Source organism: Macaca nemestrina, chromosome 6 (assembly GCF_043159975.1).
Source record: "Macaca nemestrina isolate mMacNem1 chromosome 6, mMacNem.hap1, whole genome shotgun sequence".
NCBI lineage: Eukaryota > Metazoa > Chordata > Mammalia > Primates > Cercopithecidae > Macaca > Macaca nemestrina.
In genome coordinates this window covers 102,470,276-102,495,234 of record NC_092130.1, presented here as the reverse complement: position 1 = coordinate 102,495,234, position 24,959 = coordinate 102,470,276, and positions in this window count along the sequence as shown.

Sequence of the window (24,959 nt, the reverse complement as noted above, 5' to 3'; positions counted from 1 at the left end):
ATTCTTAGCCACACCTGCTTCTAACAGGGTTAACACAACTGTAATATGTGATATTGTATAGAACTCCACAGTTTATCAAATATTTTCATCCACATTATGTCGTTTAATCTTCATGATAACCCTTTGAATAGAGTATTGCCATTCTCCTGATGAGGGGAACCGTAGCTCCGAGAGGAACCTGCTTAAGTCAGTAGTTAGTAAGGAGCTGTCAGGACTTGAACCCGGGGATTGCAAGTTCAGTGCTGTATCAGTCCATTCTCACACTTCTATAAAGAGCTACCTAAGACTGAGTAAGCATGTCTTACATGGGGGAGCAAGAGAGAGAGAGAGAGAGAGAAAGGGAAATGCCACACACTTTTAAACAACCGGGTCTCATGAGAACCCACTCAATATCACAGAAAACAGCAATGGGGAAATTCACCCCTATGATCCAATCACCTCCCACCAGGTTCCTCCCCTGACATGTGAGGATTACAACTCGACATGAGATTTGGGTGGGGACACAAATCCAAACCATAACAAGGACTTCGTCCACTACACTACTGCTGAGGCAGGGCAGAGCCCTACACGGCAGCCAATACACACTCAATGCTTTAAACACATAACCCATAGGAACTTAAAAAATCACATGCTCTCCTGGAACTCTGCTGCTCAGATCCAAACTGCTAAGCCAGGAGCTCAACATTACCATGAAAGTGTTGGTATTTTACTCTTAGATGGCATGGATCAGAATGTTTCTATGTGAAGAACTTAGAATCGCCTATATGTTTAACTCTATTTTCTACCATACAAGATCCTAAATACTCCATAGATATCAAAGGCATCTCTGAAAAAATGTCTGTCAGAATGTTTTTAAGAAATGATGGTGCCTGATGAACTGAGGCTTTTATTGCATTTTTTACAGACAGAATAAAAGAAATATCTATCTGAATTTTAAAGAATTTGTGGGGTTTTTTTTGTCTGTTTGTTTGTTTGTTTGTTTGTTTCCTTGAGACGTAATCTGTCACCCAGGCTGGAGCATAATGGCGTGATCTTGGCTTACGGCCAGGCTCAAATGATCCTCCCACCTCAGCCTCCCAACTAGCTGGAACTACAGGCATGTGCTACCACACATGGCTAATTTTGTGTGTGTGTATTTTGTTGTTGTTGTTGTAGTGACAGGGTTTCTCCATGTTACCCAGGCTGGTTTCTAACTCCTGGACTCAAGCGATCTGCCAACTCAGCCTCCCAAACTGCTGGGATTACAGGCATGAGCCGCTGTTCCTGGCCTAGTATTCTTTTTCATTAGCCAAAAGATATCTAGTCCTCTCATTCAAACCTGGGCAAATAAATTAAGCTGAGATGCCGCTATATACCTGCTATAATTTGTATTTCATGATGATTGGAATATAAGACTATAACTCATTAAAGAAGTGTGTTTTGTTTCATATTAACTGTATAAAATAGTTCCCTAGAAGTCATTTGAATGAGGAATGCACTAACTTAACCTTTATCCAAAAGCCAAACCAGCTGATTTTATGAGTATCAAAAACAGGTTTATTTGTATAATTTATGAAAATAGTTTTTATTTCCTTTCACTCTTGCATACTTTGGAAATATTTTATTGAAACTGGAAAGCCAAATGTTGAAAAACAACCAGAGTTACAGTTACTGTAAATTTTGGCCCAAACAAAAGCAGACAGATCAGCAAATTTCATGAGAAAACAAGCTCTGGTGAAATTTTCAGCTCATTAATCTATTTCTATGACAGAGTAATAGGCCCAGTAGATTGAAGAGAAGCAAATGACATAATAGATCTTGATTCAAAAAAGATTTTTTTTGTTAAGTCTCACATAACACAAGAGTAACTAATAAGAAAAATATTCAGAATACAAAACTATTGGTAAGTACATAGGTAGTTGGAGAATTATATCCAAGAAGTAGCTACGAATAGGTCAATGTCAGCAAAACAAAAATATTTTCCATTTTAATCTATGGCATAAATATTTTACAGAAAAGCATGCTCACTAGGTTTGAGAACACTGCCCAGTAGACAGGGAAACCAGCCCCTTGAACAGGGATACCCCAGTGTGGTGAGACACAACCCTTGAGAAAGTTCTTGGGAAACACTGGAGAACAAGAGGAAGGAGAACAGGAGGAAGAACCAGCAGGAGAAGGTGGGACAGGTGACAGGGGGAAAGAAAGATGATTCAAGCAAAAAAGGAGTTACTTAGAAGGGGAAAACATGAATAAGGAAGAAAAGGATCTTTGGGTCACAGTGGATTATAAGTTAAATGCAAGCCAATGCTATATCTAGAGGGGACTTTGTAAGGTCACTTGGCTCAGTATTTGTCAAATGCCAGTTTTTATCAGTCTTTGGTGAAATGAAAATAGGACACCATAGTAAGTTGTTCATAGTAGGTGGTACTTTGGTACTTTGTAAATGCTCTTACTTGGCAAAGAACAAATGTTAATAATCCTATGTCGGTCTCCAAAATCACTTTAGAAATTTTATCGGTCAGTGAAATTCAAAAATCAAGAAATTGCTAGCCAAGTCTATCCTTTGGACCTTTTCATTTAAGTAAATTAGTCTGTTAAGTATCCAAGTCCACTCAATTTGAAAGTTCTCTGGCAACTCATATAAAAATTCAGTCTCCAAATGTCCAGCTGGTCCAAGATTTACTCAGTGCCAACTGAGCCACTTGCCTTGCATTTTTAACTAATGGTAAAGGAAGGTGGTGTGATGCCGGTGTATTTTAGGTGTACCAGAGGACCTGGTTCTCACACATAATTGTGAAGGGAAGATATTAGCCCACATCCCTATACCAGAAACCAACAAATTAAAACAAGGAGAGTCCTGACCCAAAAAGGAAACATCAGGAAATGATTGTTTAGGATTAAGATTTTTGTTTCTAGACACGTGCAGTAAAATATTGTCTGGTTCAATTTTATTTGCCTCCTTTGACGAGGCCAAATTAACTTAAAGCAACTGTTAGAAGAACTGCTGGTTATGGACGCTAACTAATGTCACATATTCTAAAATATTCACCCTGGAGGCTTCTTGGTTAAAACATTTTAAAACCTCTTTGATAATTAAGAATCTCTTCAGTAATAATATTCATCAGGAATTACACCTTGGTAGGTTCTAAACTAATTACTACAGAAACTTCAAACAGAAAAGTCCTACCCAATTCTCCCCCTCCGGTCTCCCCAAGAAAGCTGCCTCCACTTCCAAATCCTTGGTTCAAATTAGTGAAGAAAAGTGCTAACCAGGGGTTGGGTCTCACTCATGTGGTCCCTTCCGGGAGCACCAGTCTACTGTGTTTCTCCAGCACGACAAGAGCAAAGAGCTTGTCCTAACAGGAAAAAGAGAAGGAAGACTCGTGATGGTGAATTGTATGTGTCAACTTGACGAGGCTAAGAGGTGCCCAGATAGCTGGTAAAACATTATATCCGGGTGTGTCTGTGAGGGGGATTTTGGAAGAGATTGGCATTTGAACCAGTAGACTGGGTAAATAAGATTGCCCTCACCAAGGTGGGTGGACATCATCCAGTCTGCTGAGGTTCTGAGTAGAACAAAAAGGCAGAGGATGGGCAAATTTGCTCTCTTTGCCTGGGCTGGGACATCCATCCTCTCCTGTCTGTAGACCTTGGCACTCTGGGTTCTGGGCCTTTAGACTCGGTCTGGAAGTTATAGCACTGGCACCCCTCATTCTCAGGCCTTTGGATTGGTACTGAAACTACACCACTGGCTTTCCTGGCCCTCCAGCTTCCAGACAGCAGATCTTCCCAGTCTCCATAATCGCATGAGTTAATCCCTCATAATAAATCTTTTTTTCTATAAACATATCTATATATTTAGGAGATATATATAGATAGATAGATAGATAGATAGATAGATATGTATATATCCTATTGGTTCTGCTTTTTTGGGGAAACCGTAACACAACTTTTTAATTTGCTGATTCAGGTCACATTCAGGCAGAAGTAGAATTTAGCAGGTTTAAAACCCTGCTGATCCCCTTAACATATACTTGTGTGTAGACACATATACAAGTGCTTTTAATTATATTATTTTTGTATTCTCATTTCCCTCATAAAAGTCTCTGGCCTGAAAAACACATTGGGCTACATATACACATATAAAGCTGTCAATCACCCACACTGACCGTGGTGGTCAGCAGGTGTGTACAATATGCTGTTACACTATGTCATCCAGTAACAAGGTACCATTAGGAAGTAAAGAGCTCTGTCTGAACAGAGGGGACTCTTTACCACTCAGCTCTGCCACTTGGTAGCTGTGTGACCTCAGCCAATTATTCACCTCTCCAGGCCTCTGTTTTCTTGTCTATAAAAAGACAGCAGTAGAATACTGGTGCTGTTAAATTCTCTTATAGCCATAACATTCAAGATTCTGTACAACTACAAATGACTTTAATCACCACCACTAGGAAAACCGAGTGTATGTATCCCAGCCAGAGGGTTAGCAGAATCTGTGGCTGACCATAGCCAAACTTAGACTTTAATGTGGGGTTCTTTTTACAGTTAGTTTTGGAATACACTCAAAAACCAAAAGAAGTTGGATCCCAATCCCTAAGTCAGTCCAGCCGTTATTTTCCACGGGCAAAAGGCAGACCTGCAAGCCTTAGGAAGAGGAGGAGAGGTGCAGTTGTTGTGTACCAGCAGTTAGATTACACAGGAGTCCTAGGGATGGGGAGCCCCTGGTCAGTTATCCAGCTCAGTCTCTGAAAGCAGGCAGGATCAGGCACTGCTTCCTCATGGGCACCAGCTCAACATTACCATGAAAGTGTTGGTATTTTACTCTTAGATGGCAGGGATCAGAATGTTTCTATGTGAAGAATTTAGAATCTCCTCCATGTTTAACTCTATTTTCTACCATACAAGATCCTAAATGCATAACAGGGACTACCATATTACCTGCCATTCAGAATAAAGGCACACAAGTTCTGAGCTACCTACCCATCCTCATCCATATATTATGAAAATCAAGTTGCCCCCTAGACAAAGCAAAAACATCAGTGTTTATAAGAATACTGATGGGTTTTCAGAAATAGGCTTGCTCCCAGAATGGAAGAAAGCAGTTCTTTGAATAATATGGCACAGCTTGAGGGCCTGCCTGGGGTGAATGGGAATTAAAATAATCAAAATCAATGGTAATAATGTGCTCTAGAAGCAGTTCTGAAATGCAGATTACCCACTCAGTAGTCAACTCACTAATGACATTAGGTAATATGAAATACAAACAGGAGAAAAAACAATCTAAGCCAATTATGCTGATTATGCTTCTGACATCAAAAGGTAGGACAGATGAAGCTAAATTTCCATATATTAATATTTAAGCAAGTATAGAATAGAAAATACTGCACATAATGAAGACCCACTAGATTTCAGTACACATAGCTAAGATCTCTAATCAAGCAAAAACAATTTTCTAAATGATAATTAGCAGTAATCATGTTCTTTAAGTGCAGGATATTATGGAGCACAAACTGCAATATTTAAACAAGATGCAAAAAGCAGAATTCCATGTATTAGCTATAGCTCAGCAAACGTAATAAACAGAGCATATGACAGAGCAGCCCTTTTCAGATCTTACCAATAAATACACCTCCAATCAAGGAAACGGTTACCTGTGTGATCGGTGTGACCAAAAAGTAGATTGATACTTACCAAAGAAAGACAACATTAACTAGGCAGTATGTTCCACACCAGAGAAAGAAAGGAGGAAAGAAGGAAGAGAGGAAAGGGGAAAGTAACAGGAATGGGAGATGGGAAAGTAACAAGAATGGGAGACAGGAAAATGAAATCTACACCTTCTGAAATGTCTTGCTGAAACAACAGACAACTCTGTCCAGGGGCTTACCTGGATCTTCTTTTTATTTCTCAATTGTAAGATTGTTTTGCAAATAATCATTTACATAGGGCAAGACAGAATTCCTACCAAGCAAGCAGTGAAGAATATCAGCTTCATTTGTTTTAATACCTGTGTTCCTACTAGGAGTTAAGTAAACAGGGGGAAATGGATCATTAAAGCAATGACATACATTCACAACAACCTTACACACACATTCACACACACACATACACACCATCCAGAAAGTATTGAAAACTCTTGGTGTACAAGATACTTCATAAGAACAAAGCAGGTTTAGCATACATGAAATTTAAAAAATTCTATTGTGCCAGTCTCATAGATCTCATGATTCCTTTCAGCTCTTCAGTAATGTGAAAAATGCTACTATTATCTGCAGAAGGAACCATGGTACAGGACAGAATATAACTTTCCTAAAATCCTGTGACTGGTCCCCAGGACCAACATGGGAGGTATAGGAGGACAATGTGTTTTCACTCACCGTTTTTAGGAGACACGTCAGATGAGCAGGAAATTGATCCCAGCCCAGGAACCAACACCAGTTTGGAAAACCAGCTTTATTTTCTGACAAACATTTGATTCCTGAGGTTCCAAAGATGTTTTAACTGAATTGTCACATGAATGAAGTTCCCTTAACATCATATTTGATAACAAAGCCAGGTTTGATTTTTGGCTGTACAACTGTTACCACCACCACCACCACCACCAATACCCTTTAAAAATAAAATCCAAATTGAGTTAGTCCAAAATTTTTAAACACAAATAAAAGTTTCAGGCTAATTTATACAATGCCAAGTGCCAATCTTTTCACTCTCCAGTTGCTTCACGGGCCTACAACAAAAAATCTTGAGGAGAAAACTCTAGTATCAAAAAATCCAGCTAAACCATGAATGTACTTGTGAGGGTAAATTTTAGGTGTCACCTGGACTGGATTGAGGGATGCCCAGGTGGCAGGTGAAGTGTTGCTTCTGGGCGCCTGTGAGGATGTTTCCAGAGGAGATTGAAGTGGGAGGCTTTGGACTGAGAGGAAGACCTGCCTACCATAACTTTGGCTGGGGGCCTGGCTGGAACCAAGAGGCAGAGGACAGGGAAGTCATCCTGTCTGCTTTCTCACTCGCTTCAGGAGTAAGACGCTTTTTCTCCTGCCCTTGGACATCAGACTCAGGTTCCTCCATCTTTGCACTCTGGGACTGACCAGCAGTCTCCCCAGGGCCGTCAGGACTGACTTGGAGCTGCACCGTCAGCTTCCCCAGTTCTGAGGCTTTGGACTTGGATGGAGCCATGCTGCCGGCTTCTCTGGTTCTCCAGTTTGCAGTCGACCTGTGATGGAACTTCTTAACCTCTGTGATTGTTATGAGTCAGTTCCCCCTAATAAGCCCCTTCCAGATATTCTACTGGTTCTGTCTCTCTGGAGAAATCTGACTAATATAATTCAGGAGGTTCTTGAATAAGAATTCTTTGATCATTTTGATCAAAGTCATTTCATTACAATGTTGATGAGGAAAATACTGATTCCTGGCTAGGGCCACTGTCTGTGGAGTCTGCACATGCACCTGTGTGGCTTTTCTCAGGTACTCCAGCCTCCTCCCCATGTCCAGAAAATATGCACATTAGGTTTATTGGTATGTCTAAATGATCCCAGCATGAGTGGGTATGGGTGTGAGTGCACCCCGCAGTGGGAGGGCATCCTGTCCAAGGTCAGTTCCCACCCTGTGCCCTGAGCTGCCAGGAAAGGCTCCGGCCACCTGTGATCCTGAACTGAAATAATCAGGTTGGAGAAAGAATGAATGAATGAATGATTACAAATTATTATAAAATAGAAAATTATAATTTATATGATAATCATACAAATGAACTACAATAAACAATGCTGTACAAAAGCATTCAGCAAGCCTGCCTTATTTGTTCTCGTTTTTAAACTGTGTGGTGATAGGAGGTACTCCAGACAATTTTTGATTTGCAAACATTTATACCTTGATGTAACCCACCATCGCTCTGACTGCCATCACTCACCAATTCACCAAACATTGGATATATAATTTTTGCTTGCTTTTAATCTTTCTTTCTTAAATGTATGTATAGCTCACATTTGCTTCGACATTTAATATTAGAAGTGTTTACTATTAGAAGTTTGGTGAGGCCGGGCGCGGTGGCTCAAGCCTGTAATCCCAGCACTTTGGGAGGCCGAGACGGGCGGATCATGAGGTCAGGAGATCGAGACCATCCTGGCTAATACGGTGAAACCCCGTCTCTACTAAAAAATACAAAAAACTAGCCGGGCGAAGTGGCGGGTGCCTGTAGTCCCAGCTACTCGGAAGGCTGAGGCAGGAGAATGGCGTGAACCCGAGAGGAGGAGCTTGCAGTGAGCTGAGATCCGGCCACTGCACTCCAGCCTGGGTGACAGAGCAAGACTCCGTCTCAAAAAAAAAAAAAAAAAAGAAGTTTGGTGATGTTTTTGTGACCAGAAATATGATTTAGAAACTTAACTCTTGTTTATATCAATTAACTTATGTTAAACTGGCTACATTATAGGTCATTTCACTTGAAGTCATAGTTTCCAAGAACCTATCAACAACGTTAAGTGAGGACTTACCATACTCAATATCACTGAACAGGGCACTTAAAATGAGGCAGGTGGATCATCTGAAGTAAGGAGTTCGAGACTAGCCTGGCCAACGTGGTGAAACCCCATCTCTACTAAAAATACAAAATTAGCCAGGTGTTGTGCTGGATGCCTGTGATCCCAGCTACTTAGGTGGCTGAGGCAGGAGAATCACTTGAACCCGGGAGGCAGAGGTTGCAGTGAGCCGAGAATGCACCACTGCACTCCAGCCTGGGTGACAGAGCAAGACTCTATCTAAAAAAAAAAAAAAAAAAAAAAAAAAAAAAAAAAAATCATCAGGATGGTAAATTTTAGGTCATGTGTATTTTACCACAATTAAAAAAAAAAATGGAAGAAAAGGTCATAAAAAGTTACAACTGTGGCTGAAAATAGAAAAGCCAAGAAAACAACAGCTGTTGGGAAAAGTAAATAACTGCATAGGATGTCAACAAGGAATATCTCAGTGCTCTCTATTGGGACCTCATGCTAGTACGTAAGCATATATTACTTGCTTTTTTTTCTTTTTTCTTTTTTCTTTTTTTTTTTTTTTGTATAATCATCCAACAAAGCTAGTTGTTGATTTCACAGTAAAATCTCTTTTCAAGCAGCTACATAGTGCTGCCCGGGACTTTTTCTGACCCATGGAAGTCAGACCTCTTTCGCACAACAGCCAGTCACTCAACACTGCCAGACCACAGAGCTCTCCTTCTCGTTTTACTTAGCTTTGCCAAATTGCTTTACTCACACTGTGTTGCCTAATTTTTCCAGTCTGTTGTAATGTTCTGTTATCTGTCTCCAGCCTGGAGCAGAAAAAGATAGCAAGATGCAGTGCTTACCCAAAAAAAGCTATTTTACAGATTTAAGGGAGACACAGCTATCTTATCTGTGACACAAAGTAGCAAGGTAAGCTGCAACATGAATTGCTGTCTGCCTCTTCCTCCTCTCATCTGTTCCATCAAAGGTCCAGGGGCCCCCAGGGCCACCTCGTAAGCATGCTTGGTATCGTTGTGAAGAACCAAGAGAGCCATGGTTGTTTTTTAAAAAATAAAATTCCAAATGTTTATAGACAATATTTTAAAATAAGAATTCAAAATGAGGCCAAGTACAGTGGCTCACACCTATAATCCCAGCACTTTGGGAGGCCGAGGCAGGTGGATCACCTGAGGTCAGGAGTTCGAGATCAGTCTGGCAACATAGTGAAACCCCCTCTCTACTAAAAATACAAAAATTGGCCCGGTGTGGTGGCCCACCCCTGTAATCCTAGCTACTCAGAAGGCTGAGGCACGAGAATCCCTTGAACCTGGGAGGCAGAGGTTGCAGTGAGCCAAGATCACACCACTGCACTCCAGCCTGGGCGACAGGGTGAGACTCTGTCTCAAAAAAAAAAAAAAAAGAATTCAAAATGAGGCTTTAAAAATAGCCTGTGTATTCCATTGAGATTTAACATTATATTTAGAAAGTTTACTCTCAACTGAATATAAAAAAGCATTAGGTTAAAAACAAAACAAAAAAAAAGCCAGGCACAGAGGTAGGCAGGGCAGGCAGTTCAACATGGGATATGGAATGAAGGTTTGTGAACTTACCAAGGGCTGGGTGCTTTTCATGGTGCTGTTATCATCTGCTCAGTAAGACCTTTGAGAGGCCCAGTGGTTTCCCCATTTCACTTGGTGAGGTGGTAGACGCCTGTAGTAACAGGTACTCGGGAGGCTGAGGCAGGAGGATTGCTTGAGCCCAGGAGTTCGGGGCTGTAGTACACTATGATTGCAAATGTGAATAGCTGATGCACTTTAGCCTGGGAAACACAGCAAGACCCCAAGTCTAAAAATATACATATATCATTTTTTTAACTGAAAACATTTTTTAAAAGTCCTCCTGTTTTATGCAAAATTGCTAAGAAGAGCAATCTACAAAAGAAAGACAATTATAATCCCTTGGTATTTACAGAGCATCTATGATGCATTCAGCAATTTGCTGGACACTGTAGATAATAGGGTAAAATTAACATGGCCAGGTCCCTTAAGGAATTCACCCTCTTTTCAGAAGACAAGCCTAATCCCACAAGTCTTTATTGATGCAAGATAAGATGTCATGTCAAACAATTAGCTTCCATTCTTAAGTAACGTGGGAGTTTGGCAATGGGAGTGGCCACTGTGATATTTGTCTTCCTTACCGTTGATTTGTTTGGCAGCATCATCAACAAAGGTGCTCATGCTATTTAACCCTGGGAAAGGGATGCATTTAAGGAAGGGATTGGTATATATTCACTGTGGGGTCTCAAATATTCTGACTGATTCAGTAAGTCTACCATGAAATCTGTATCAAGTCATGCCTGCTGAGAAGTTCTATTTTTAAGTTGTATCATTCCCACAGCCTCAGGATGAGGAGGTAGCCAACACTTAGGTTGCAACCTCACATATCCTTCTTATGATCCTTCCTCCCCAAGAGATTATTTTTTCATTTATACAATAAGCATTTAATGGGATCTACTAGACATTATGGACTCAGAGATTCAAAGTTTTAATTCATAGTCTAGTAGGAAAATAGATGTGTTAATTACAGCACTATATGAAGCAAACTAAGAGAAAAGAAATAAATTTTACATGAAATAGTGGGAAAATGCAATAGCTTTCTAAGTATAAATGAAAGAAACTTTTAATGAGCAGGTGTGACTTAAAATTTGTTTTATTTATGAAGAGTTGTATCATAAACACTCACATATTTAACACCCATATTTAACAAATAGATATTTGCATTTGAGCACATAAAATGATGTAAACATCTGTCTACCAGAAAATATTCTAGATAAAATTAAAATCAAACAATAGAGGAAAATCAGTTTTCAAACAATATGATAAAGGTTTAATATTCTTAATATATAAAGAGTTGCTATAAATTAATGGGAAAAACAGTAGCAACTAATGCAAGACAGATATATGCAATTAGATAATTCTCAAGAAAATACATCTGGTTAATAAATATTAAAAAATAACCTTACTAATTACCAGTCACTAATTATCATAGGTATGCAAATTAAAACTACAATGAGATACCACTATTAAGTACTAGTAAAAGTATAGAGAGATGTCTACTTTCATAAACTGCTGGTTTATGGAAGGTAAATTGGGTTGTCTTTCTGGAAAACAATTTTGAAATATATCCTTAAACGTTTAAGTACATACACTGTAACTCAGCAATTTTTACATCAAGAAATCTTCTCTAATGAAATAGTCACAAATGTGAATAGATTTATACACAAAAAGTTCATTGTAGCATAATTTATAATTGCAAAAATTGGAAACAATTTAAACACTCAAAATAGAGAAATGGTTAAATAAAGTTTAGAACAGCAGTAAGATACGGCCCTGTAAGTCTGTGTAGACGTGAGTGATTTCTCTCTCTCTTTTGGAAGAGTGGGAGAAGTAGTGTACAATGTCACACAGTTGCCATCTCTGAGTAATGGGATTATGGGTACCTTTTTTCTTTTTACTTCTTTATATTTCTCTGTATTTTCCAAATTAATGCAATGAACATGAGTCCTTTTATAAGCTGAAAATACTTTTCTTTTTTTTAATAGAGACCAAGTTTCACCATGTTGCACAGGCTGGTCTTGAACGCCTAGGCTCAAGTGATCTGCCCACCTATGCCTCCCAAAGTGCTAGGATTACAGGCATGAGCCACCATGCCTGGCCTGAAAAATATATTTTTAATTTTTAAAACATTATAAACCCTCTGGTGTGGGGAGGAGGTACTTATGACCCAGAAATAGTGTCAACTAATGGAGTGCTCAGGAAAGCCTTCCTGGGAAGGTCACTTCTGAACTGAATTTCAAGAATGAAATGTTTGCAAGATAAACAGCAAACGGGATGCCAGGCAGAACTCTAAGTGCCTTTTCTCCCATAATTACAACCTAATCATAGATTGTATACCTCAAGCATGAAAACGTGTGTCCCTTTTGCTTCATTGTTTTCCCTCTGGTCATGAATTAAAATGTTTGAAACTCAGCAAGGCATTTTCTCATGTTATTCCCTTCTAGTCTAATAACAGCTCTGTAACACAGAACTTACTCAGGAGATCTCAGCCATTTCCTGCCTATCAGCCACTCCTTCCTAAGAATTACTGCCCGGTCCACACCATATTTCTAGGCAGCCATATTTCTACCCTGTGATCTCAGTTGCAACAGCAGTCACAGCTCACTGGACAGGGAATGGGCTCCTCAGCAAAAGGCAGCAAATCCATGACCAGTCAGCAATTTGTGTCCTAAGGGTAAAAGATAAGCTGGGCCCCATAGAATTCCTCTTTTAGAAATTTGAGCTAAAAGTTTAAAAAGAAAGCTTCAGTTGCTGTGGGAAGAGAGATGACACATCAGCATACTGGATCCTAGCGATGTAGGAGCCACAGTGTGAAAAACACTTCTGCTCCTGAAGTCCCGAAAGTAGATTTAACTATAAAGTAAACCTTCAACTCCTGTCCCATGGAGCCCCTCTCAGTATTGTGTTGTTCCTGGTTTCCATTAGTTCCAATGTCTTCTTCCCTGATCTCCAGACCCCTACATCTAACCGTCTGCTCATGGTCTCCATCTGGATTTCCAACAGGCGTTTCTATGTGTTGGAAACCAGACTCTTGATCTTCCACTTAAGCCTGCTCCTCTTGACGTCTTCCCCATTCAGTAAGTGGCCACCCTTCCTAGCAGTCACTCAGATCAAAAACATGGGTGTCTTTCCAAACTGCTCTCTCACACACGCTCCTATTTTATTTGTTGGCAAACTCTGTTGGCTTTTAGCTATGAAATACATACAAAGTCCCGCTACTTTTTCACCACCTGCACTACTACCCCTCCAGTCTAAACCATGGCCATAATGTCTCTCACCTGATTTACATGGATGGTCTGCTAATTAGCCTCCCTGCTTGCCTCCAACACAAAGATCGCGTCATTTCTGCTTAAAACCATCTCATTGCTTTTGATCTCCCTCAGAATACCAAGTTCTTATCTTGGCTTATGAGGCCCTACAGGATGTGGCCCCACTGCCCACCCTTGTCCCACTCCCCTTCCCACCCTCAGCTCTCAGCTCTCATTTCATACCAGTCCCTGCTGCGTACTTACATCCAGCTACCCTGGGTGCCCTCACTGCTCCTTGAACACACCAATCACACACCCACCTTAGGGTCTTTGAACTTATTGTTTCTTCCACCTGGGATGCTTCTCCCCTAAATGTCTGTAAGGCTCTTTCTCTAATTCATTCAAATCCCTATTCAAATATCACCCTATGAGAGAAGGCTTCCCTGACTACATTATGCAAAATAATACTTTTGCTGTGGTAGTTCTGTCACTTGAAGGGCTGCCATGTGGCTTTCAGGATATGCACTGCACAACTCCAGGGGCACCATTCACATCATAGTCATCAAAGATTTGTGTATTAATTAAGACATCTTTCAGCAGTAAAGTACCTAATTTGCACAAAAATGTTATGAAGGGTAGCAGCAGCCCTGCCCATACCCTGCCTCATTATCTTTGTAGTGCTCATCACCACCTGGCAGATGCCATCCATCTCCCGTCTGCTAAGCGCTGAGAGAGCAGGCACTTTGCCTGTTTTCGTTCATGACACTAGTTCCAGTGTCGAGAACAGTACTTGTGATATATATTGGGTGCTCAAGGTTTTTGAATGAATCAATCATTCAGTCACTTGATGATCAATTGATACTACGTTCTTGGAGAAAACCTCCCTTTAAGACTCTTTTGAATGAGTTTATCATCCTTGCAACTACACAAATCCAAAAAAAATTATAAGATAGCCTATTTTATAGATCCATAAAATGATACCTCTAGATTTCAATAAATCATGCAAGTTCTGACAGCTAATAAGTGGTTTCCACAACTACAGAGGCCACATTTCTAAAACATATCCTGCCTCCAGAGAATGGCGTTTCTAAATACTACCACCAAATAATATGGAAGCTTCACATGTATTAAATAATGAAGCTTAACAGAGGAGAAAATTATATGCTTTAATGTTTTGTAGCAATGAATCACAATATTTATTAATAATAATTCCTTAATAATGGAGAATTACAGCAATTTGCCTTTTGACATTGCATCTAAAAGATAATGCAATAAACTTTTGTTTTACATGAACTGATGAAAAAAAAGTCAAGAAGGGTAGTATTTATGGGTAAAGAAGAGTCACAGGGAAATTAAAATCCGAAAGCTTTATTTATACATTAAAAAGAAGAAGCAGCGGAGGAAATAAGCAATTACAGTAAGTTCAAATGAGATAATGGTAGATGCTTTTTCCAGCTATTTAATTAGGAGAATCTGCAGGCTAGGAGAGTTGTTTTGAAGCTCTGCATGAATACAAATGAGCACATCACATTACAGCAATGTCAATCCAAGAGCATAATATTTTAGTATTACCATTTTTTTCAGGGAGAGAAAGAACTGCTTTCTAAATACAATGGTGTACCGCTTATTAATATTTAGATGTCGTACACCCTCAGCTTTCCAGGGGAGCCATGAAAGGGCATCTGACCATGAGTAGCAACCAAAACAGCCAAGATGACAGAAGATAGGCTGTGATCAACATACTCACTATTGCAAAAAAAGTGGCATCTCACTGACCTGGTGGGGATGGCCATAAAAAACAGTATCAAAACCAATACTGGAAGGTGAGGATAAACTGGGATATTTTGCACAGAAACCAACAGTCCTGCCTGCCCCAGCCTTCTCTGAGCACACACCAAGGCACACACTCAGGATTAGCACAATAGTTTAGTTTTTCCCAAATCTGTAATAAGTGACTCTTAAACATTAAAATGTAATCTCAAAGAAAAATACATTTGGGAAACATTATATAACATATGTCCTCTTGGAGAGTCTCTTTAGGACAATAAAATCCTATAACAAACATTTATCTTTGTTTCATACTCACTTTTCATGGACTGAATTGCATCTTCCCAAAATGTATTGGTTGAAGCCCTAACCCTCAATGTGACTATTTGTAGATAGGGCCCTTAAGGGGGTAATAATGGTTAAGTAAGGTCTTAAGGGTAAGGCTCTAATCCAACAGGACTGGAGTCCATATAAGAAGAAGAGACACCAGGAGTGTGCACACACAGAGGAAAGGCCATGCGAGGACATAGCAAGAAGGTGGCCGTCTTCAAGCCAAGAAAAGAGGCCTCACCAGAAACCAACCCTGCCTGTACCTTGTTCTTGAATTTTTCAGATAAAAAATAAATTAAATAAATTTAAAATAAATTTATATTGTTTAAGCCACGCAGACAGTGTTTCTCTTATGGCAGCCTAAACAGATGAATACGCCAGTATTTCTCAAATTTATTTGAACACAGAACACTCAGGTCTCCAAAATCGTAGTAAAAACTCTCTCTTTCTTTTTTTTTTTTTTTTTTTTTGAGGCAGTCTCATTCTGTCGCCCAGGCTAGAGAGCAGTGGCATGATCTTGGCTCACTGCAACCTCCACCCCCCAGGTTCAAGCAATTCTTCTGCCTTAGCCTCCCGAGTAGCTGGAATTACAGGTGCGCACCACCATGCCCAGCTAATTTTTGTATTTTTAGTAGAGATGGGGTTTCATCATATTGACCAGGCTGGTCTCAAACTCCTGACATCAAGTGATTCACCCGCCTCGGCCTCTCAAAGTGCTGGGATTACAGGTGTAAGCCACTGCACCCAGCCAGTGACAACTCTCAAAACAGCTCAGAAAATGTTGTTCAAGGTAATTCAAAGAATTAGCTTACTTCTCTCTCTTCATACCTAGGAGTAAACACCTGGACTTTTACATAGAGTATGTAAACATTTATATAAACTTAGAATAGGATTGTTTTCTCAATGTTCACTCTCTTTATTAAGAAGTCAAGTAAGAAATGTATCTATGAAAACTCTTTACTTTTTGTAACAATGCTTAAAAGATTTATTCATTTATCTAAAAGCCTCCAATATACAGAACCACTCTTTAACAATAGTAATATTAGTGCTTATTGTGGACACTTATTTAGGCACTATGTTAAGAACGTCATGGACACTAACTCATGTGATCTTCCCAACAGCCCCTGGCAACAGATGCACACAATAAATCCTTCACATCTGTAAGCTGCACATCTACAGATTCAATCAAGAACAGATCAAAAATATTTGGAAAAAATAATAATTAAAAATAATACAACGGTAAACATAATACAAATTAAAAATACAATATAGCAACTATTTACATGTTATTTATATTGTATTAGGTATCATAAATAATCTAGAGATTATTTAAAATATATAGGAGGATATATGTAGGTTATATGCAAATACTATTTTATATAAGGGACTTGAGTATCCACATATTTTGGTATCCATGAGGGTCCTGGAACCAATCCCCTGTGGAAACTGAAGGATGACTGTACTTAAAGAAACTGTGAGAAGGAAGAATGTGCTGACCAAGACCATACAACTAACAAGCAGCAGATCTGGGACTCAAATCCAGGTCCTTTAAAGCCACCATCCATGTTCTTGCCCATGCTGCTCTATGCTGCCTTAATTCCTTCAATTCCTTCCTGGGGGAACTGATCTAAGTCAAGCTCGTCACTCAACAACGGTCAGTTCTTTAGGTAAACAGTGACAGCCTTCAGAGAGGAAAAGTGAAAAAGGATACATTAGGTTAGAATGAAAGCAATTTTCACATCAAATTGGGCCACCTATATGATATTGATTAGTAAACAAACACAAAAAAATAGCCAATACAGCCAGTCCCTTAAAGCTGGGTAAGGTCTCTCTTCTTTGTCCTCAGGCTCATCAGCACACTGCTTGCATGAGAGATTCACTCAGAGGTAGGCACAAAGAAACTCTAACAGAAGAATCAGCTAGACTCCTAGTTGGATCAGGCTCAGTAGAGTCCTCTGTGGGGCAGGGGGACATGTGGCCTGGCCCAATAGAGCTCTGCCTAATGCTATTGCGCCTGACAGATTCTCGTAAGTCATACTGATAAGGGCGATGGTGTCTGAAAAATCTCTTTAGCCAGCCAAGCATTTTTTAATATACTCTGTATCACCAATTTTAAAAAGTATTTATATTATTCTTTATGCTAATTAATAAACCTTTTTGAATAGATGTCTATAACATCTTACGAAGATGCTGTATCTGTCTCTGAAGTAGAGAGCCCTCACTTGGGTGCTTTGAATGATAACAACTACCTGTATTAGTCAGAGATTACCAGAGAAACAGAACCAAGAGGCATGCGCGTGTGTGTCATGTATACAGAGAGACAGAGAGAGGTTTATTTTAAAGAATTGGCTCATGTAATTGCAGAAGCTTGGAGAGTTCAAAATCTGATGGGGGAGGCCAGCAGGCTGGAGACTCAAGAAAGAGCTAGAGTTCAAGTCCAAAGGCAGTCTGCTGATGAACCAGGAAGAGATGACGTTACAGAAGCAGCTCAAAGGCAATCTGCCAGCAAAATTCCTTCTTGGATGGAAGACGTCAGTGTTTGTTCTATGTAGGCCTTCAACTGAGTGGATGGAGTCCATCCACATTATGTATACTAATCTGCTTTACTCAAACTCTACCTTTTAAAATTTTAATCTCATTCAGAAACACCTTTACAGAAACATCCAGAATAATGTTCAGTCAATATCTGTGTACTATGTCCCAGCCAAGCTGACAACAAATAAAATTATCATGCCACCCTAATAATAACTATTCATACCTTATACAGCTTATACTAAAGTATTTTAAATAAATTTCTACACAGTACTCATGAGACTAAACTAAGATCCTGTAACAAATACCGCTACACAGACACACTAAAATCCAGGGGCTTAAAGAATACATTTACTATCTCATGTAGCAGTCCAGGGTGAAGACTCTAGGTCAAGGGCTCTCTGCTCCATGGAATCACTGAGAGAGCCAGGACCACAGCAGCCATAACTCTGTACCAGCTTCCGAGACTACTCTGGCCACTAAAGCCCACAGGCATAAGGAAGGAGCATGGAGAAGGACGTATAGAGGCTCTGTTTGCCAGGCTAGGAAATGGCCCATATCACTACAAGTGAAACTGGGTAATGACATCAGCTGTGTTCCCAGGTAGGAGAATGGGAGAACTAGTGGTCTCCACCGTACACACACGGTGTGTGTGGTAGCTGGTGGTGGCAGAAAGTAAAAGTGCCATCAGTATATTAACTCAACATTAATACATTTCATTTTCTTCAGAGCACTTTTCTCTCTTCAAAATTATCTTTTTTGTGTACTAGTTTATCTGGTTTGCAGCGATTGGGAGGAGACAAAACAGCAGCTCAAAGTGTGAGCCATTAAAAATCAACTTCTTATTCTTTAAGCACCTGGATTTCAGTGCGTGTGTGTAAAGGGTATTTGTTACAGGATATTGGTCTACTCTTATGAGTACAACACAGATGCATGAGAGCCATCAGACTGTCTGGGGTTCATCATGACACCTCAACTTAGTACCTGTGTGACCTTGGGCATGTGGTTAAACTCTAGGAGTCTCTGTTTTCTTGTGTAAAAATGGAGATAATACCATACTGAATGCTATGGGGGGCTGCCCAGACAGTCCCACTTCAGTGCTATTGCATCTATCCCCAACTGCTAGAAATATTGACAGGTGATGGCTCTCAGCTGATGAGAAATTGTCTTCCCCATGGTAACACCTTCTGCTAGGACATCTATATCTAATGACCATTGATGGGGTATGTGGGTGGGGAATGGGAATATATAAAAACCTACTCTCTTTGCCTCAAGAAGATACAACTCTCGGGTGGGTGAGGTGGCTCATGCCTGTAATCCCAACACTTTGGGAGGCTGAGGTGGGCAGATCATGAGGTCAGGATTTTGAGGCCAGCCCGGCCAACATGGTGAAACCCCATCTCTACTAAAAATGCAAAACTTAGCCAGGCGTGGTGGCGCACACCTGTAATCCCAGCTATTCCGGAGGCTGAGGCATGAGAATTGCTTGAACCCGGGAGGCAAGTGTTGCAGTGAGCCAAGATTGTGCCACTGTACTCCACCCTGGGCAACAGAGCAAGACTCAGTCTCAAAAAAAAAAAAAGACAAATTAAAAGAAGATACATCTCTCAAAGGCCTTCCCAGCTCAAGCACCCAGTGGGATCTGCTGAGACCTTTGCTGCAGTGACGTCTTAGTGCAATTCCTTCCTCTCCCACTGCCTCCCAGTCTCACTGCCTTTACTCCCCACAGGTGTTGATCACAAAGGCATTCACCAACAAACTTTCTGCATGTACATCATATGTCTCCAACTCAGTGTCTGATTTCTGGAGAATTGACCTAAGGCTTGTGTGAATTAGAGGAGATAAGCCTGAAAAAGCACTCAGAACAGAGCATTGCACATAGTAAGCACTCAATGAATATTTGTTGAGTTGAAGGAATGAATGATGCTTTGTCCATATTGTAAATAAAAACCATTAAACAAGAGAGGTTAAGAGAACATCCATGACTACATAAACTTATCTATGTCTAAATTACATGGATAACAAAATTTAAAAGAAAGTTCGCACAGTTATTTGTAATATTTTGATGCTATTATTTTATAACCAGAAAAAGTCTTCATGATATATGATTCTAGCTATAAACTGTGCAAGAGAAAGCTGTGATATCAAGAGCCATATATTATCAAAATTTTTTATTTTGTCCTAATTTTAGATCAGTTATGTTATTCTTCAGATCAGCATGACAAGTATTGAAATGGGAGTGACAGGCAATTTTTGTCACCCTATCTTTCTTGGAAACCTACACACTGTCTCATTTCTCACATTTGCCCTTCAATTCTGATTCTTGCTGCAGACTCAGTAAAGATGTAAAATCTCTTACATCTCTGCACCCTTGCTAGCACCAATGTGACAGACACACAAATATCTGGGATGCACTTTTCATTTTCCTGCCTCCAAGGCTGCTTACATCACCATTCAAGTCAGCTTGCTTCCTCCTTAGAGTGCTGCCTTCACTTTCAATCTTGTTCACCTTGGGGTTTTATTTCTCACAACGGTGTTACATATTCTGAATGTGAAGAGGATATTAAATTAATGTATTCCCCAGACCACTCAAAGCAACTTTTAAAAAACAACCACTAAAAGAGTTCATCTGCCAACTCCCAAGTGCTGAGAGCACTCTGCATCCGCCTATGCATTCATTTCCCTCCCATGCAAATATGCACACAGCCCACAAGGAAGGAGGCACAATTACCAGCCTTAACCAGATCAATCTCCCGAAATTCAATGTCAAAGAAACATCCCAGGATGTCAAAATTTACTTGCAGGCGACTCATCACCCCTTCTGAGATGGACTACATTATAATTCACAGGAGAGAATAACCTTCTCGGAGACACACATTTACATTACATAAAGCAGAGTTGAAAATAATCATGCTTCTCCACGAGCAAATGACAGTTACATAAGGATATTCTTCTACTTTTTGTGTGTCACTCATAACACTGCTTTCAAAATTACATCTGTGGAGAGGATGCTTGGAAAGGCAGTGCTGTTTGCTACAAGCACTGTTCAAAACCACTCACAAATGCCTTCACCTTTTTCCTTCTTCTAAGTACACCTTGCTTAACTTTAGTATGTGTTATCCTCTCAAAAAAAAAATCACGTAAAATACTTTCACCCTAGAAAGGTTTCTCGGAACATTTCCCCTCTGAGAGCTTTAAGCAAAGATTGTACATTAAATGGCTTCATAAAAGATCCTGAATAAAGGCTATTATCTACATGTAACATTCACTCTCACTATATCTCATGATCTAATGACATAAAGCAGTTTATTGGTCAATATCACTGGCCAAAGACAGAGACAGAGGTATGACTCCAGCCATCTGGAAATCTATTATCAAGGTTAATGCATATGCCTTTCATTTCTAAAGATCTGGTTTCAGCTTCATCAGTTAAAAGTGAATTGGGTGGTCTTGTCTTACCCACATTAAAGAACCATTATGCAGTTTAGCCTAACAAAACACCATCAGTCATGAACATCATTTAGCAGAAGTCAACCTAGGCAAAATGTCCAGTCTGTTAAGTATGCCTCCTTCTCTAACCTCTCATTCCCTGATCAGGCTAATCGTGGGCAAAATTATAAAGTAGGCAGAGTTAGTTTGAGGTTATTTTCAGTCTATTAGTCAAAAGCAGAGTGGGAGACACAGATATAGATTTAAGAATGGAGCAAGAGACAAAAATACGCGTCCTAGTCCTAGCTAGTCGCTACCTCTCTGGGGCTCAGTATCTTCAGCTGTAAAATGGGGATAACAACCACCCTCAAACTTTGAGGGCTCTTGGAATTGAAAGGTTCCCTTATCCCCGTCGCAGGATGTTAGACAGAGGTGTGGCTCACTGCCCCACCACTCAAACCCCTAGGGGAGTGACACATATACACCATAGAATACTATGCAGCCACAAAAAAGGATGAGTTCATGTCCTTTGTAGGGACATGGATGCAGCTGGAAACCATCATTCTCAGCAAACTATCGCAAGAACAGAAAACCAAATACCGCATGTTCTCACTCACAGGTGGGAATTGAACAATGAGAACACTTGGACACAGGAAGGGGAGTATCACACACCGGGGTATATTGTGAGGAGGGGGGAGGGGGGAGGGATAGCATTAGGAGATATACCTAATGTAAACGACGAGTTAATGGGTGCAGCACACCAACATGGCACATGTATACATATGTAACAGACCTGCATGTTGTGCACATGTACCCTAGAACTTAAAGTATTAAAAAAAAAACCCAAAAAACTGTAGGGGAAGCATGCAGATGGCAGGTGCAGAGGCCATGGGGAGTGTTTTGGGGCTCTGGCCCCATGGCTGCATCTAGGGATGGGTGTCTGCGACTCCCGAAGCCCAAGTGTCAAGTGAGCGTGTGTTACAGTGTGCTCTTTCAGCTTTGCCATCTGCAGACGGCTTGTGTTAATCAGCTCAATGGACTCTCTGCCTTATTGCTGGGGCAGGGGACCAGTGTGACAGCCTGAGTTCTTGCCCATTGTATCAGAAGAATCGGATCACACGTGGGCTGGAAGGATGAGTGCAAGGTCTTATTGAGTAATGGAGGTGGCTCTCAGCGAGATGGATGGGGGGAAGGAAGGAGGGGATAGAGTGGGAAGGTGATCTTCCCCTGGAGTCAAGTCCCCAGTAGCCGAACTCTTCTCTGACCTCCCCAGCTGAACTCCTCTTGGTGTCCAGATGTCCCTCCTCTTCTCTCTTTCTCTGCTGTGCCGCCCTGCCACTCTCTGCCTCTCTGTTCCTCTGCTCCTCTCAATGTCCAGCCGCTTGTTTTTCTGCCCACTAAGGTCTCAGGTTTATATGGACACAGGATGCAGGGCATGATGGGCCAGAGTGGTCTTGGAAAATGCAACATTTGGGCGTGAACACAGGAGTGCCTGTTCTCACTTAGGTCTGTGGGCACAGGCCCCAGGGTGGAGCCCTCCTCAGGGACCCTGCCTTTCTCTACCCAGCACTTCCCTGCCCCCCTCGCATATCAGAATGATCAAAAGAACATATGGCTATGAAAAGCCATACATCATTTGCAAGTAACAAGATTACTACTATCCTTTCTTGCCCTCATTTTTACTTTCCACATTTTCCATATGGCCCTCCCCATCTACAGAGACCCGGTGCTCTCCCACTGTCTCCTCCCCTACCTGGATTTAGCTGCCCTCGGTCCTGCATCCTGGATCTTGCCTGTCCCCTAAGTATCAGTAATATTTCCCTGCTAATTTCCCTTCTTACAAGGTGTGATCTCTGCTCTGTGTTAACTGGTCAATCTGGGAAGCTGTTACTCCCTATGGTATCAGAAAAAGTGCTGCCTTGCCAATCACTTATTAGAGACCCTGAATTTTCCAGAGCAATTTCAATTCTGGCACAGGATGGCTAGGAATGCATAGAAGTAAAGGTAGAGCTTTTGTCAGTTTTCAAACCTGGGCTGGTGAGGGTGGTGACTTACTCGATATCACTCTAGCTACCAGGCCTGGGAATCCAGGGCCAGCCTAGACCTAGAGAAAATAAAGGTGACTACCATACATCCATATCACACACTCAGTGTGACTCTCTACATTCCCAGACCACAGAGAACTCTGTAACAATGTCTCACCTGTGATTCTCAGAGACAGGCCCCAGTTTGGAACTTCCTACCAGCGGTAATGTTTTCCCTTTTATTTATCTCATGTTACCTCAGATACATTAGTTGGTTACATAGAAATCAGATCAGCTCAAAATTATCCACTTGTGGATTGTCGGTGAATTTTTTTTTTTTACCCAAGTAGGTTTCTCCATATATCCATCAATGCTTCTGGGTCACTTTTCCATAGCCACAACTTGGTTTATTCTCAGGAAATGCAAGCTACGGTTTTTATAGATCTGAACCAAACCACTAGAGAGATAACCATACTGCCCTGAAATCATATCCAGTTAAGTGTGCATCTCACGTTTTTTCTGTTTTTTCATAACCAGAAAAACTCTTCATCATGTGTGATTCTAGCTGCAAACTGTGCAAAATGAAAGCTATGAAATCAAGAACGGAAATGGAAATGTTTTCATATCAGCACCTGTATGGAATATCCCTGGCTGTTGCACTCCCACCTTCACCCCCACCATTCAGGAAGAACCAGTGTGATCAAGGTCATCCTATGAGGGCAGAGCCCTGGCACAAAAACACAAAACTCTCCCGCTCCCTCACATCAGCTTGTCCCCCAACACACACACCCATTCCTAAGTCAAGGAATGATTTAATTTGTAATGCACAATTTAATTTGCTTCACACATTACATCATTTCTCTATGCACTTTAAGGAAAAAACTTACAAGAAGAAACCAGAAGGGTTTAAGACCTGGTGAGGAGGGAGATGATGGGTTCAGGTGCAGGGGCCACAGAGGGGTTGGTGCAGTGACCAGGGAAGACAGAAGACAGGAGTTAATGGCTGCTTGTGCATATGGAGACCTGAAGGCTTTCTTAGCACCAGACAGGCCCCACCCTCAACATTCCTTAGCTGAGAGCCAGTTCTCAAACTTTCTTAAGCATCAGGAATAACAATAATGATTAGGGAGCCTACTAAAAATTCAGATTATCATGCCTCATCCCCAGAAATGGGTCCATAGGTCTGGATTTGAGGCTCTGCATTTTTAACAGGTACCAGGTACTCCAGGTTATTCTGCTGCAGGTGGCCGGAGACCCACACCTTGAGATCTTCTGCCCATTGGCTTCATTCAGTAGAGCAAAGCATGCAGTGAGTAACTCAAGGGGAAGGCTCAGGGCCTTATGAGTGGAAATCCCATATGCAAGCATGATTCCACGGGAAGCTGTATGCGAAAACACTCGAGGAGAAGGGTGTTACTCGAGAGCATTCAGCTGACATGTGACAGCTACACTATATGCATGCCTAAAAGGAGGTGTTACGGTGTCTAATTCTTACCTTTAGACAATTTTAAAGATGGATTCTACGATCCTTGATCACTTGAAATTTTGAACCAGGGGAAAGATATC